The sequence below is a fragment of the Ambystoma mexicanum genome, chromosome 3q (assembly GCF_040938575.1).
Source record: "Ambystoma mexicanum isolate Mex_15411 chromosome 3q, UKY_AmexF1_1, whole genome shotgun sequence".
NCBI classification, from domain to species: domain Eukaryota; kingdom Metazoa; phylum Chordata; class Amphibia; order Caudata; family Ambystomatidae; genus Ambystoma; species Ambystoma mexicanum.
In genome coordinates this window covers 688,693,364-688,710,013 of record NC_090926.1, presented here as the reverse complement: position 1 = coordinate 688,710,013, position 16,650 = coordinate 688,693,364, and positions in this window count along the sequence as shown.

The window sequence follows — 16,650 nt, the reverse complement described above, 5'->3', positions numbered from 1 at the left end:
TTCACCTACAGGAAGTGTTACACTGGTTACGTATAAACAGCCTACTGTCACGGTGCTGCTCGCCTGCCACCCAGCACCGCTACATGTGCCTCTTCCTCCTTGTTTTACCACTGCAGTTTTGGACTAAACTAATTGCATGTTCCATTCCAGCTTTTGGGTTAAATCAGCAGATACATTCTGGGACATGTATGCTGTCCAAAAGGCAGAGGGCTGGAGGAGGCATACTAAATACATTTGTTTGCAGCAAGCTACTAAGAGCTGCAGAGGGCCTGATTGCATTCACCTGTTCCAAGCTACTGCAGGCTAGGCTGCCGAGAGCTGGAGAGCACTTGATTAGAAATCACTGCTGCTACTGCTGCAGGCTACTGAAGCCAGGGCTGGGCTTAATTAAACACAGCTGCCAGAGTCTGCAATCAGCTCCACCCTGCTGGCCTGCTGGCTGGGAGGGCCTTTATAAGCTCACTTTGAACAGAAGCAGTTGTCAGTCAACTGCTACCACTCGGAGTTTGTGCTGGTTCTCCTGATACCAGTTGTAGACCTTTCCTGGAAATCCTCTTTTGGCCTTTTGGTTCCTGATGCTGTTGATGCTTGCGGCTCCCTCTCCAGTCTGCTGCAGCCTTCTGCCCTGCTCCTCTGGGCTCCCACCTGGCGGCTCTGCTGCACTCTGCTGCCTCCCGCCCTGCTCCTCTGGGCTCCCACCTGGCGGCTCTGCCGCACTCTGCTGCCTTCCGCCCTGCTCCTCTGGGCTCCCACCGGATGGCTATTCTGCACTCCGCCGCCTTCTGCCCTGCTCCTCTGGACTCCCACCTGGCGACTCTGCCACACTCTGTTGCCTTCCGCCCTGCTCCTCTGGGCTCCCACCTGGCGGCTCCGCCGCACTCCGCTGCCTTCCGCCCTGCTCCTCTGGGCTCCCACCTGGCAGCTCCGCCACACTCTGCTGCCTTCCGCCCTGCTCCTCTGGGCTCCTACCTAGCGGCTCCGCAACACTCCTCTGCCTTCCGCCCTGCTCCTCTGGGCTCCCACCTGTACCTTCTGCCCTGCTCCTCTAGGCTCCCACCTGATGGCTCTGCCACACTCTGCTGCCTTCCACCCTGCTCCTCTGGGCTCCAGCCTGACGGCTCTGCCGCACTCCGCTGCCTTCCGCCCTGCTCCTCTGGGCTCCCGCCTGACGGCTTTTCCACACTCTGCTGCCTTCTGCCCTTCTCCTTTGGGCTTCCCTGCCTGGCAGCCTTGCCACACTCCTCTGTCTTCTGCCCTGTTCCTCTGGGCTCCTTGCCTTGCCACCTGCCTGTTCTAGCTTCTGATATCCTATCCTGTCCTCTACCTGGTTATTTCTTTCAACGCTGCTTTCTACTTGCATACATCTTGGTCCACTGTGGTGTCTCCACTTGAATCCGTTTTACAGTGTGGCCCTGGGTTGGTCTCGTTCAGATCAGATAAGGGAAGACTTCTGTTGCCTTCACCTAGTCCGTTGAAGTCGTACCTTCCTCAGTATATGGTCTTTCAGTTTTACCCTTGCAAAGGTTTCCTCGGCACGCCCAAGTCATGACGTTGCTATATGACTGCTGTTAAGAGTAATCTGCTGGTACCTATCACAAGGGCTTTCCTTAATCCCTGGAGACCCCTTATCATATTCCAGTACACCCTTATTTCTGTTCAATCTAAGTTGCCCAGTGTACTTGCTTGTCTTTGTCTTTTCTCTGTCTCTTTGTTTACAGCCTGCTCCTGCAGTTCCTGTGAAGAATACCTGTTTCAACTAACAGCTTGGTATGTAGCTTTAATCTGTTATATTCTAGCATTGTCTCCGGAATCTCCTTTAATCTACTTGCATACAGTGAGAGATAGCCTCTGCCTTGTACTCTCTTCCTAGACTTGTGACACCTACTGGTTAAACCGTAAAAGTGTACTTTTGAGGCAACTTCTGTGACATACTCATTCTCACCGTTGAAGGAAATGAGATGGATTCACTAAAGATGACTGCAATTCTCAAATGGTCTGCTCCTTCATCTGTTAAGGAAGTACAAAGATTCCTAGGTCTGGCCAATTTTTATCGGTGCCTTATTCCAAATTTTTCTGAATTGGTGTTACCCCTAACCGCATTCCTTGAAAAAAATACTCCTTAACTTTGGAACTCTACAACAGAACAAACCTGTCAGGCCTTAAAATCCAGGTTCTGTTCAACTCCAATACTTTTACAACCCAATCAATCGTTACCCTTCATAGTGTAGATGGATGCATCCCATAACACTATTGGAGCGGTTCTAAAGCAAAAAGGGATTGATGAGCAAGAACATAGGTTGCCTACTATTCCAGAACATTGAGTGCCAGTGAGATCAATTACTCTGTACTAGAGAAAGAACTCCTTGCCATCCGCCAAGCTTGTATCGAATGGCGACATCTCTTGTTAGGAGGAACTCTTTGAGGTGGGGACCAACTATAAAAACTTAAAGGCTCTCCAACAAATGGAATGTCTTAACAGCAGACAGTCCCAGTGGGATTATTTCTTTTCCCAGTATGACTTTTTTCTTACTTACCTACTGGGCAAACAACATGTGATTGCTGATTGCCTCTCAAGAAGTTTGGCTGAAACTGCTGAAGAACCAAGAGGGGCTGAGAAGATTATTTTGATGAAGCTATTCCTGTACAATCTTAACACTTTCCTACAAGACATCAAGAAGGCATCTATAGGCTCTCAATCCAATGACGTTGCTGCCATGACATTACTATTCGGGAAGTTGATGGTCTGATGTTTTATGGCAAGGGAATAGCTGTTACAGAAAGTTTGTTGCGACAAAACATAATGTCCTGGCTCCATGACACCAAGACGGCTGGACACAAGGGCATTGCAGCCGAAACCAAATTGGTTTCACAGAACTTCTGGTGGCCTACGTTAAAGAAGGACATTCGGGTTTACATATCCACGTGTCCAGTATGCAATCAAAGCAAATATGCTACCAGCAAACCACTGGAATTACTTCAACAAGGGACCTCTCCAGTCGCTCCTTTGTTGCACATATCAACTGACTTTATCGTTGAACTTCTAATGGCTGTACTTTCATAATGGTAACAGTGGACTCATTTAGTAAGATAGCTCATTTTACCCCCCTTTCAGGTGTACCTTCTGTTCCCAAGTTGGCTAACGTGTTTCTGTCTGAGATCTTTCGGCTTCATGGCCTCTCAGAGACCATTGTGTCTGATAGAGGATGTCAGTATACCTCACGATTTGGGCTGCCTTATGCAAACAACTAGGTATAGAACGCGCTTTGTCATCTGGTTTCCACCCACAGACCAATGGTCAGACAGAACACCTCAACCACACCCTCCAGCGATACTTAGGCTGTTTCACCTTTTACAGTCATAATGATTGGTTTTCTCTTCCTCTGACAGCAAAATTTGCTTACAACGATATCATACATTCAGCCACCAAAATGAGCCTGTTCTTATGTCATTCTGGTTTACATCTGTGTTCTTTGCCGACTTACGTCCTTCCTCCCACCGTGGTACCCTCGGTGGATAATCTCCTTATGTCCATAGCTAAGAATGGAGGACAGTAAAAGGTACAACAAGAAATACGCTAATCTTCACAGGAGAAAACACAAAGAGTGGACAGTGGGAGACAAAGTTTTTTTATCCACCAGATAGCTACCAAGGTGGATCCACCCTATCCAAGCTTTCCCCCGTTATGTAGGACCAGTTATCATTGGGTTGATCCTTAATCCTGTAGCCTTCAAGATCTGTTTGCCTGCCACTTGGAAGCAGATACACCCTGTTTTTTATTTATCTCTACTTAAGTGCTACATTTTGGATCCTTTCTCGAGACATTCTCGTGGACAACACTTACTCCAACCTAAAAATCCTGAAGAATATTAAGTCTCCAGAATTTGCAACTCTAGATATCATCATTGTGCTCTTCAATATCTCATTCATTGGAAAGGTTACTCTTCTGTGGAAAGATCGTGGGAACCCTCTTTGCATGTGCCAGCTCCCATACTTTGACGATTCCATCTCAGGAACCCAACAAAGCACGGTCCTACAGTCTGGAGAAAGAAGAGGCATATTGTCAAAGCGCCACGCCTTTGGAAGCGTTGGTAGTGGCTCTGTGCTTAGGTCCCATCACCCAGTTTCCAACATAAGAGTAGCGGTCTAAGCTTCAGCGCGATGGCCGCCGCTATTGTATTTCTCTATTCACTTCTCAATGCTCCAGGCATAGCAGCCCTCCAGCTTCCTTTAGGGTGAGACACTGTTTTCTCGTATAGCCACCACCTGCCTTCCAGATCCTGCCTTACCTTTGAATGACTCCTTCTAGTTTTTCTTTTGCCCGTTACTACTGATCCTGCTCCTTTCTACCTCCCAGTTCCTTGCCGCTACTCAGTCTCTCTGCTTTCCGCATGGTGCTTACCTTCCGTATGGATATTCTTGCACTCTATCTTGTTGTATTCAGTGCCACTCAATCATCCACAGAAGTTGTGTGAAGCGACCTATTTGTTTTTTTCAGCCTTCCAGCTTTTTCAACAGTTCAAGGACATACCTTACTGCGGTCCTTGTGCCCTGGCTGTTATTCCATGTAGGCACAGTGGCTTTGAGAAGGAACTGTCCCTTTCACATCAAGGAAGGTTCCCTTAACAAGAAAAAGACAAAGCATGGAAAGAAGAAGACAAGGGAATCTTCACCAGGTACACAACGAGGAGAGAGTGCAACATCTGACTACGAGTTCGAGGCTACCCGGGAATCTCCTGTTGCTGCAGACTTTTTACAAGGTGAATATGCTGTATTGTGTTACGAACTTGAGAAGAACAGAGAAGTAGGAATGTTTTATGTCGAGGTTGGACAGAAGCTTGCCCTGAAAAAGTATATCACTTAACAGATTAATTGCTTCGATCTTAAAGTGGTCGACATATTACACATTTGTTTAGCTCTTGCAAGTTGTTCAAAGGGCTCAGAACACTGTTGCCTCAATATTTCTTCTTCTCTACTAGGAAAGTATTGCCAACATAGCAGGCAGTGGAAATATAAACCTCTTCAATTGTATCCACTGAGAGTATATCATGGACCTATTTTATTCACCAATACTCCCATTTCTTTTGCAGAAGACAAGAGGTGAAGTGGGCAAATCTGAACCAAAGGCTGAGAATAATCTATACAGTAACCTGAAACCATCTCCATGATCCAAGGAACACCACACAGAATGTACCATTGATCGATGTAACATCTCAAACAACACTCCAAACATGTATTGAAGAACATGAAGAAAGCAAAGGATCACCACCACCTGAGAGCTGCTAGGTCGAAGTCTAAGGTCGAAAGTGGGCAGTCTTTGATATTACACCCTTGCCTCTCGAGGAAAGAAGCTATGATGGCTTAGAATCCTTAGCAGGTTATCTGGCCAGCTTATCTCTGCTGAACCCTTAACCATAAATGTGATCACATATTGGCTAACGTTCTTGACAAAGTGCTTGCTGCAGAAAAATCCCTTCCCATCCCCACCAGACTCCATTAAAGCCATATCACCAAAGTTTGGACTGAGGTGCACCCAAAAGGACCTGTATAGCTCTGCCAAAGTCAATGGGGGTCATTCCGAGTAGGGCGGTAAGGGTTAACGGTCACCGGTAACGAGACCGGTGCCGTTAAACCCTTACCGCCCTATTCCGAGTTGCCTTTGCGGGTTGGTACTTAACGCCTGCTTTTTGCAGGCATTAAAAAACCAACCCGCAAAGGGACCTAGGAGCTAATTACGGCACCGTAATTTACGGTGCCGTAATTAGCGCCTTCCCCATTCCCATTGAGCCCTATGGGCCAAAAATGGAAATGGGGAATGGCCCATGGTGAATGGGGAATTACCGCCCCCGCCAACCTTGGAAAGATAACGGCGTCATCCAAGGCACTAATAGCGCCTTGGTTAACGCCAGGGTCGGAATGAGGCCCAATATCTTAGAATTAACCAAATGCATTCATCGTCCAACCCTGCAAAAACAGGGATGTTTGCAAGAACAAACTAAGACAGGAAGTTTATCTTCAGGTAGTTTGGCTTTGGGAAGGTTCGAGTGGAGAGCTGACGTGAATCAGTACTGGTCCTGGAGACAGAATTTAGCAAGTGCCCACTCTGTGGCCAGACCAGTCACCATGGTGGCACCTTGGAGTGAGCCCAGGTGTAGGTGGAAGAGCAGATTAGAGAGATCCCCACAGCTAGATATATTGTCACCTCGGTTTTGCCACTGGAGGAGTGGTTACAGGTATGATAAGATATGATAAATCATTTATAACACGCCTGTACACAAGTGTTTCTAGTGTGAATTGTTCTCTTTGACAACAATTGTTCTTCCCACTCTAGAGAATCAGTGAAGAAAGAACAGATCACCAGAATTCAGTGCCTGCCAAAAAAGTAACCGGCTCATTTTGGCTTTCCTGCAGCAAAGTCCTGCAATGCTTGCCCTGATGAAATGCGACTATCATAAAAACCAGTACATTAAAGTCCAAGGTGAAAGGGAATTACACTCGAAGATAGGTGGTTGTTGCATACCTGAGCATTGCAAACAAAATGTGTGCCAAATAGTATCCACAATCATTTACATAAATCCGATGACCTGCCGTACAAGTAGAGCCTCGGAATGAATAGATAGAAGACAGCAGGCTGGCAAATTCTCCTGGCCACAAAAAAATCTTATTACCACAACATAAAAGTTGTGATTGTGCAGATTCATATTCAATTCCATTTGGCATTAAAAATGGCCTAACCCCTTAGCAGGCCAGTCGTGGCATGGACAAATGAGGACCACACATGTGCTTACACTTGTGTCCATGCTTTTCCAAATCGCTTTATTTTTGGGTTGTGCAAAATGTGAACCAGTCTCATGGAGCATGTCCCACCCTGAGAAAGGGGGTTAGAATGTGGGAGCATGCCACTACTTAAGGGACAAAGCAGCCAGTAACTGTCGCCAATGTGTAATGTCTTTACTGTGTGTTGGAACCTGGATTATTTACGATGTGGTAAGGGCAGACGGGGCAACGGGGATATCATTTTCAAATGGAGAAGGAACATTTCCAGATGCTCCAGGAATAAAGTCAAGAGAAATATACTCTTATCCAAAAATGTGAGAGTTCATTTTAGAAACAGTATCTGAAGCCAAAAGTTGGATGATGAAGTAGCAGTAGGTCATACTTCAATTTGCAGTATTACAGGCACTGACAAATTCAACCGAGTATTGGCATCAGAAGCCAATGAGCCAAGTAAGCTGACAAACTATTATCAAATTAGCTTGTGCTCGCACTCACACAATTGGCAGATATTCTCATTTGATCTCCAGGTGCTCACCAATTGCCATACAATACGCAGGTACCCATCTGCATTTAAGAGATTGGCATCAAATGATCAATTACTCACTCCATAATGGTCAGGTAAGCATCAAACTAGCAGGTACTTGCATCAAATGACCCAGTACTCGGAGACCAACAGAGGGAGCAAGTAAGGTGGCTGCCTATTGCTGCATCTCATTCTGATTGTCCTGATCCTAATGATATATGAGTAAATAGGTCTCGCCATGTCGTGACAATCAATGGCACAATTTCACCAGACTCCTCAATGGAGCAGCACAGTGAAGTGAAAGGCCTATCCAGAGAGACTGAACTCTTCCCGTCGAGATGCAGCGTGGTGGAACAAGACTGGTATGGTGCACGCTCCCGATGCCTGGCTTAGTCCATGGCAAGTGCAACAGGGAGAGAGGGCCCAGAAGGAGGCTGTTGAAGAGCCTTGGGAGCAACCCGTGCAAATATCCCAGGAGGTGGGCAGGAGCAGAGAGCAGCAGAGCCCTTGTTGGTAACAGGGTGGTAAGAGAAGTATTCATGCAGTCTCTGGAGACTGTTTAGCCTGGGGAGACAGGAAAAGGAGTCACTTCCAGAGTACAGGCTGTGATTAATACTGCTGAGTCATTACTGATTCACCAGTGTTAGTCTCCTCCCATATGGCCAGGGAAAGGCAGTCCCTATCTGATCCCGACCCTGGCGTCAGGAAGGAGGATCATGGGGCAGATGAGGACCGGGGGGAAGGGCTGGCTCTGACGGGTGGGATGCAGTATTCTCCTCCTTTCTGTGAGGAAGAAAACCTAAGCCCAGAATCTTTTAATGGCATATTGTTGAGAAACCTCTCATGCTTTCGGTGATTGTATTTTAAACTCCACCATTCAACAATGTGATCCAAACTCAGTTGAAACTTATTGGAACACCAAGTCCCAGAAAGCCTCAAGTACTGTGACGAGGAAGAGGCACAAGGAGTTCATGTGGAAGAAATGTTACTCTGAAAATAATGTGCAGTCTAGTTGCCATCATCCTAATCAATTGTGCAGGACATTTAAATCCCCATATCACCTGTCGCAAGGGGAACACCAGGAACGAAGATGTGAACGAAGAAGGAAAGAGAAGAAAGGCTGCAGAGTGCACAGAGGAGGAACTATGGCCAGTGGCAGAGGAAAGCCTACGGAAGACCGTGGGGAGAATGAGAGATGCTTGCCAGAAGAAGGTTGGCGGCGTGTGCAACTGGAGGAGGGGCACTCTGGTAGAGAGAGAGCAGATGGTGTGCAGCAGTGCTGGAAGAGGCGATGTGATGTGGCATAGCTGCATAGTTTTTGGCGACGAAGGACAGGAGAGCTGTTGCAGAGACCCACAGAGACTCTGCCCAGGAGAGGATGCTGGCCCCTCACAAGCACATCTCAGTAGCCATACAGTGAACAGGTGAGTCAGCCTAGCCTCTAAGGGGGCCCGTGGCATACAAACATGATAAAAAAGCACTTTGAAAGTACTTTTGAATACCAAGCAAATATAATTAAAAGGAAAGGGCGAACAGGGTGCAATTCTCCTGACGTGAGATGTCAGTTGGTGCAAACCTGTGACCAGCATTGTCTAAGCCAAAATAAACTGTTAACAGAACAACCAGGGCAAATATGGTGCAATTCTCCAGACATAAGAGGCCAGTTGGGAGAAACTTGGAACCAACATTGCCAAGAGCCAAAAGAGATTGGAAGAGAAACAAAGAGACAACATCTATACAATTCTCCTGACATGAGATGTCAGTTGGTGGAAATCTGGAACAAACATTGCCAAGAGTCAAGAGAGATTGAAAGAAAAGTTGACAGGTGGAAAAAGCTCTGTTGTTTGATACCTAATGGGAAAGCCATTGGTGCAAAGAAGCCTGATAAGGATAACAGGTATTGAAACCTTGCAGGAGAGTGCACCAGAGAATCTAAGTGAACCAAATGGGGGTATTACTGGCAGGAGAGTAAACCAGGATATCAAGAGTTTGTAGTTGAGGAGTTTCCTGGCAGGTGAGTGTACTGAGAAACTCCCTTTGAATTGGTGTGTTAAAAAGAGACTTGTTTATATTAGGTTCTTGCTGTCTTTGAACATTTTGTCAACCAGAAACTTTGAAATGACTTGCCTTTTGCCATACCTGAATCTCTGTTTTGAAAATTACATTTGTTTTGCAATCCTGAAAAGTAGTAAAGACTTTCCTTTGCCTTATTCCAACCAACATGGTGGAGAAAAAAATTGTTTTGCCATTCTGAGAGACTAGGAGAGATTTCCTCTTTTCTAATTAAACCTTGTGGAACCAACATTTGTTTTGAAATCTTGAAAATAGCATTATGTAAAAGAGACATTTGTAAAGCCTGTTTTGATGCACACATTGTGAATACTTTACTTGACATATTGCATAGGGAGGGAGCCAACCCTTGGATACAAGAAGCGTTTTGGTTAAAATTATATGTTTGAGTTATTGCACTTTTCTGTTGAGTTGAACCTTGAAAAACATTTACCTTGCACATTTTGGTTGTATGTATTAATGTGAGGGTAAGATTGAGTTTGGACACAAGGTCATTTTGCTTTACTTTTGGTTTCATGGGAAGGCACATTCATGTTAGGATCGGGAAAGTTAGGTATTTATCTAAACCCCTTTCTGTTGATAAAAAGGCTAATGGTGAGAATTATACCTCTTTGTGTCTGCATCTCATTGCTGACCCCTCGCAGGGAGCAGCAGGGATTAAGCACGGGGAGGGGGGAGTAATGCCAGTGCTTTCATATGTTTCCAGGGTTCTGAGGGTAGCTGGGTTTCTTGAACTTGTGTGGATCTGCTTGAATGATTTGGAAGAGGAGTTTGCAGTATTGTTCAATGAGGGACTTGGAAGGAAGACAGTGATGGATATTTTTTTGTCGCCAGTCTTATCCCTCAAACTATAAACAGTCCTGTAGAAATTGCTATATACTGAGCCATAACATTAATCCATATAGTCAGAGACACAGAGGGGGGATTCAGGCCTGGTTGTAAACTCTTCTAGCTGGAGCTGTGAGGCATTGAGACATACTTAAGTGAGTTCTGTTATGGAAGCACTGCTGTGTTAACGGTCTGTAGATGTTACAAGCTCCTAGGTTAATATCCATAGGGAGGCAGGGCTACATTTACAGTGATAATCCTGATGGAACATCCTGGCAGTGAGGTCCATCAGGCACAATGCAAAGAGGGTCTCGTCAATGTTTTGACATTCTTACAGTGATTTCAGAGATACTCAGGAACAAGGATATACTATGGATGTGACAACCAAGGAGGACAGCCACGATATATTTTATTCATTGAATATATTTAAACTTGTATAACGTGCTTTCCCTAGCCAGAGGCTCTAAGAGCACCTTAAAAAGTTCAAAAAGAAAGAGTTGAAAAAGAAGTTACCATATTCCGGAATAGGATGGGAAGATTAGAATAGACGAAGGCTAGCAGGTGAGGTTGTCTGCCTGGTTTAGGTGCAGGGAAAGGAAAAAAAGGAAATGTTGAGCTTTTTGTAAAAGATGATGATGGAAGGTGCCATACGGATGTGGGATGGGAGAGCATTCCAGGCTCTTGGTGCTCATTGTGTGAAGCCTTGTGTTTGTGTGTAGGTTAGCTTGCAGTATTAAAAGTATAAAATATGTTGGTTAGCTTGTCTGGTGTTTGTGTGGATGATAGGTTTCAGAATGGTGTGAAGGGAGGATCTCATATTGAATGTGGGTGATGTAGAGAACAAGATATGGGCCTCATTACGAGGTTGGAGGTAAGTAACTGTCCTTACCAGCATGGAGCAATTACCGTGTCCGTGTAGGAAAGAGCCCTCTTAATAGCGGGCCATTACGAGTTCGCGGGCACGAGCTTTGCGCCATGCCGGTAAGGACATTACCGCCATGCCATTAAAGACCCAAAAATGGCCCTTAGTGGCATCAAGGAATGCACTGATAGCACTACCGCCATCGATGGACTCAGCTTTAGCGGTCACCGCTAATAGCGGTGACCGTAAATAAGCAGAACCGGAAGTAGCATCATCGCACAGGAACGGGAAAGAGCACAGCGGCCATCTTTAAAAACACAATCCATTGCCATCCTCAGCACCCAGGACCTGCATCAGCACAACAGCAGCCCCTACTTCACCTAACACTACATCACAATGCCCAAGGCTCTGAAGAAAGGTGTTGTGTGCCATCGCAAGGTCCGTTTCTCTGTGGAGGAGCTAAATATGCTTGCCGACACACTTGCTGAAAATGCAGACGTCGTGTTTGTGCAAGACATGCGGCGTGCCACGCAGATAAGAAAGAAGGAGGTCTGGGAGGAGGTGGCACGCAAAGCGAGTGTGGTGGGCACCACCCCCCGCACTGTAAAGGACGTACGCAAGCATTGGGATGACCTGCGCCTCCATGTCAGGAGCATTCTTGCAGCCAATCGGAGCCACGGCATGGGAACAGGTGGCGGAGGAGGCTCCCCGATCAAGATGGCACACTGGTAGGAGACATGTGCCAGCACAATTGGCATAGAGACAATTGAGGGAGTGGGGGAAATGGAGCGTGGAGCGCCGTCATCGGCTGATGGAGGTGAGTGTCCACACAAACCACTGTAATGCAAAGCATGACGATGTCCCCCAAATGTGATCCACAGCACCATCACATCCCCATGCATGCAGCACCTCATACGTGTGTCACCCAGACATATGCCTGCATGACCCACCTATATGGCAAGTAACCTGTATGTCACAACTCAAAGTCCGAATAGCCGCAAATGTAGAGAACTGCAACAATACCAATATATGCATGATGCACGTAGAACCATCACTGATGTTGTCCCTCTCTTGGTCCCCCACAGGCTCACAATCTGACAGTGAGGATCAGGATTCCACGGCGCAGGCCACAACACCAATGAAGAAGGCCAGGGGCATGGATGGAGGCAACAGGCCCACCACATCAAGGGGCTCTGGCAAACCAGGACTGCCGCTGAAGCCCAAAGCCACTCAGGATGCTACGTCACCAAGGAGTGAAAGGGGTATTGAAACCACAATAGCACCCACACCAGCCACTATCACCACACAGGAGCCAGTGGCAGAAGGCTCACTGTCCGCTGCCAACAGTTCGGTTGGAGAAGCAGCTGCCACGGCACCCCTGTCGGAAGAAGAGGGCCAATGCCAAACACCCGTAGGACAGGACACACCCAGTCCGCAGCTGTCAACCCACCTCACCACACGCCCCACATCCAATGCCAGCAGCCATGAGATGTCTGGTGGTGAGTCATTGCCAGGGAGATGGAGCCCCAGGAAGAGTTCACCTGGCGGACCCATGCCGCACGCTGCGTCAACATCCACCGGTGTCAGGGACAGAGACCAGGGAATCAGCCTCATCCAAAAGCGCCAGGAGGAGCTAACTGCGCTGGTTGGGGAGGAGTGCCGTGAATACGCTACGGCCATTAAACTCGCAATAGAAGCGAGTACCACACGCATCCGTGATGAGTTGGCAGGTGTGAGGCAGGTCCTCAGCCGCATCGCGGATGCCATTGAGAGCCAGCGTCCCGCACAGGCACTGGCGCAACCAGGCACCTCCTCCTCTGCCAGCTCCAGGCAGACCAGCCCCCTGCGCAGGTCCGTGCGGACCTTGTGGCGGCCAGACATGCAGCCACCCAATGCTGGTAGAGGACATGGGAAGTAGGGGCAGCCTGTTATTGGTGACTCTTGCGGACTAATGCTGCACTGAAGTGCACACCATGTGTGGGGGAGTTATGGGGGGAGGCGGAAGAGGGTGTTTGGGGGAGATGTGGGGGGAGGGGGAGGGGCATGAGGGTGTTTAGGGTGGAGGGTTTATGCACTTTCTATTCACTTTATGGTTAATACACCTGTTGTGTCAAGAACAAACACATGACTGGACATTGGTATTGTGTATGTGTGCTTTATTAGTGAACAGTGCACAGTTTCCATTTCCCCCAATACCCAGTGCCCTGAGTCCCACATCCATTGCACCCTCTGCATCCATGTGTATTAGAAATATTGGTCTATCAGATTCTGCCGCACAGCACGTCCCTCCTGTGCATCGCCACCTGCCTGACGTGCAACCCCATCTTCTTCCTCCTCCTCAGCATCACCAGGCGGTTGCAGTTCAATGTCAGGGGAAAGAGGAATGTTCCGTATGATGCACATGTGCAGCATGACACATGCCATGATGATCTTGGCCACCTTCTCATGCCCCTACAGGAGTGCCCCACCGAACCTGCTGAGGCAGCGAAACCGTGCCTTCAAAAGGCCAAAGGTCTGCTCGATCACCACACGGGTACGGGTATGTGCACGATTGTAGTCCTCTTTGTGCCTGTTCTGCAGGTTCCGGACAGGGGTAAGGAGCCACCTCTTCAAGGGATAGCCAGCATCACCTGCATGGGTGCAACATTGGCTATGTGTAAGTGATTTCATCAAATTGAACCTGTACCTATCACATACAGTGATTTGTTGCTCATATCCACATATCCCTGCATGAATGGAGATATTCAAAGTAACCGCAATGTGTGAAGTCACATGATCCACAGGTGTGCGTAGCATCGTCTAGTTGATGCAGGGGTGTCCTATTCCTTGCTGGTGTTCATGCACTGTGGTTGACTATGGCAGTTGTTGCCATGATCTAGGTGATGTGTAGTTAATCGTATGCTTTGATCTGGTCACCGTTGGAACCAGACTCTTAATGATCAGCCATTCCACGCTTGATGTCCTCATTCTGGCATGCTGCACTTCTGTGGTGGTGTGCCAGTGATATTCTGTATGTTGGCTTTGTGTGATTCCTTTGTACGCATGTCCGGTGTGATGCTGTTCAGCGGTCATTTGCATTGGGCATACTGACAGCATGTTGCTGCATTGAGTTGCAGAGGGTACAGTCTGATGATGTGCAGTGTACATGTTGATGGATATGGTACGGTGGCAGTACTGGCTTGTTGTCATTGTTGTGCAGCTTACGTGTTGCATTTCGGTTTCAGGTGTCAGGTCCAGTCTCGCCTGCTTTGGGGCACAGTGTATTACAGTATGGGCATTGTTCAGTCTCTCAACTACTACCACCCAGGTGAAGTATGCATCCCCCCCCCCAATCTCACCCAGGTGAAGTATGCATCTCCCCCCCCAATCTCACCCAGGTGAAGTATGCATCTCTCCCCCACCAATCTCACTCAGGTGAAGTATGCATCCCCCCCCAAGCGCCCAATCTCACCCAGGTGAAGTATGCATCCCCCCCCCCAATCTCACCCAGGTTATGTATGTATCTCCCCCCATCACATTGCCATGTGCTTGCCATGCAACTCACCAAGTAGCCAGGAACGTTGTCCGGCATGTCGCTCCAGGTAGCCTGGTATCGTGGAGTTCCGCAGGACCATTGAATCATGGGTTGATCCGGGAAATCGGGCACAACAATGTGTGATGATCTTGTTTGAGTCACATACCATTTGCACGTTGATGGAGTGGTATAGCTTACGGTTGCGGTGCACTACCTCCATGGCATGTGGGACCACCAATTCCACATGGGTGCAGTGAAGGGCAGCGATGCAATTTGGGATGCCTGCCAGTGCATGGAAGCCAATTTTGGTGTTGGAGATCTCCTGGGCAAACCATGGTAGGGATATGTGGTCGCTTCTGTGCTTCAGGAGGGCATTGAGCACTTGACTCAGCGTGCGTGAGAATAATGGTTGTGATATGCCATGCATCTGCCCTACCATGTGCTGGTAGGTGCCTGTGGCCAGGAAGTGGAGCACAGACACCACCTTCAGTAGAGGGGGGATGGTGGTACGGATGTCTATGAGGCTGGTGATGTCGTTGTGTATCATGTCCACAATGGTGATGATGGTGTCCCGGTCCAGACGGTACAGGGTGTGGATCTGCTCAGGGGTTAGGTTGAATGGCTGGCTCTGATGTGAGGGATTGGGGCTGCCTGCGTGGTACAACTGCCTGCACTGGTGAGGCATGCTGTGCCTGTCTCACCCTCCTTCTCCTCCTGCGTCTCCTCTGTGCTGCCTGTTGCTGTTGTTGTTGTTGTTGTTGTTGCTGGTGTAGCAATGCAAGCATGTCCTCCAGCCCCAGCATTGCTACTAGTATTGGAATCATTTTGGTGTGGGAAGGGGTGTGGTGTGCTCATTTTGTGCTGGCCCAGTCTACATTGCCTCCACCTGTGCTGATTGTGTGCACCTGTGGCAGTTGAGAACACTGCACATGGCAGTTTACGGGTGGTTCGCGATGACGGTATTGCCGGCATGCCGATATCCACTTTTAGCGCCTTCTTCATGCCGGTATTTGCATGTCCACCTGACTTATTATCTCCTCCTGTTTACGCCATGCCAGTATTTCCGCCATGAAGGGTTATGTGCCCGCGCCCTTGCCACTATTAGAGACACCGTTTGGCAGGTCGGAATAGCCCAGATCGGTAAGCAATGCCGGTAATCCTTTACCGGCATCGTTTTTCCCTTACCTCCAACCTCGTAATGAGGCCCATAGTGTCTTTGCAACTATTTAAATTTTGATATCTTAGATATAGGCCCGCCTGACCATAGGTTAATTAATTAGGCTTTACCATAAATGGTCTGGCAGACTTTCCAATATTTCCTTTTATGTCTGAGTGACAAAAACTATTTGTAGAGGAGGAAAGAATGAGAAAGCAGTAACCATTTTGTCTTGAGAAAAGTCCATTCCTAGAAACAATATAATTAATTGTAAGAAAAATATATTTCAACTTTTTCTTATTCTATCCACTTTTAGATAGGAGGCACATCAGCGCAGCCTAGAATTAATATTGGTGGCAGGATTAGCTAGACACTGTGGGCCTCATTCCGGGTTTGGAGCTAACCATGGAGTAATTAGCTCCATGGTTGCCTCCGAAACCGTCCCAAATCCGGCATGGTGAATGGAGTAATTACTGGTCCATTCCAGGGTTGGAGGGACCTGTAATTCCCCATTCACCTTTTGCCCTTCCCCATTCCCATTTCTGCCCCATAGGGCTCAATGGGAATGGGGATGGAGGTAATTAAGGCACCTTAAATTACGATACCGTGATTACCTCCGAAGTACCTTTGCGGGTCCCGTACTTAACTCCTGCTAAAAGCAGGAGGTAAGGAAGGACCCGCAAAGGGACCTCAGAATACGGAGGTAAGGGATTACCGGCATTGGCACGCTTACCGGTGCCAGTAATTCCTTACCTCCAACCTCAGAATGACCCCCATTAATCACTCTATCCTTTGCTTCAACACTGCCCTTGATAATAGGGCAGAACTAATACCAGTAGGAAGTTACATTACCTCATCTCCAATTCTGTATGAATGCGGAGTGTGTTGCATTTGCAGTTTCACCAGGTGTGTTTGCTCCTTTT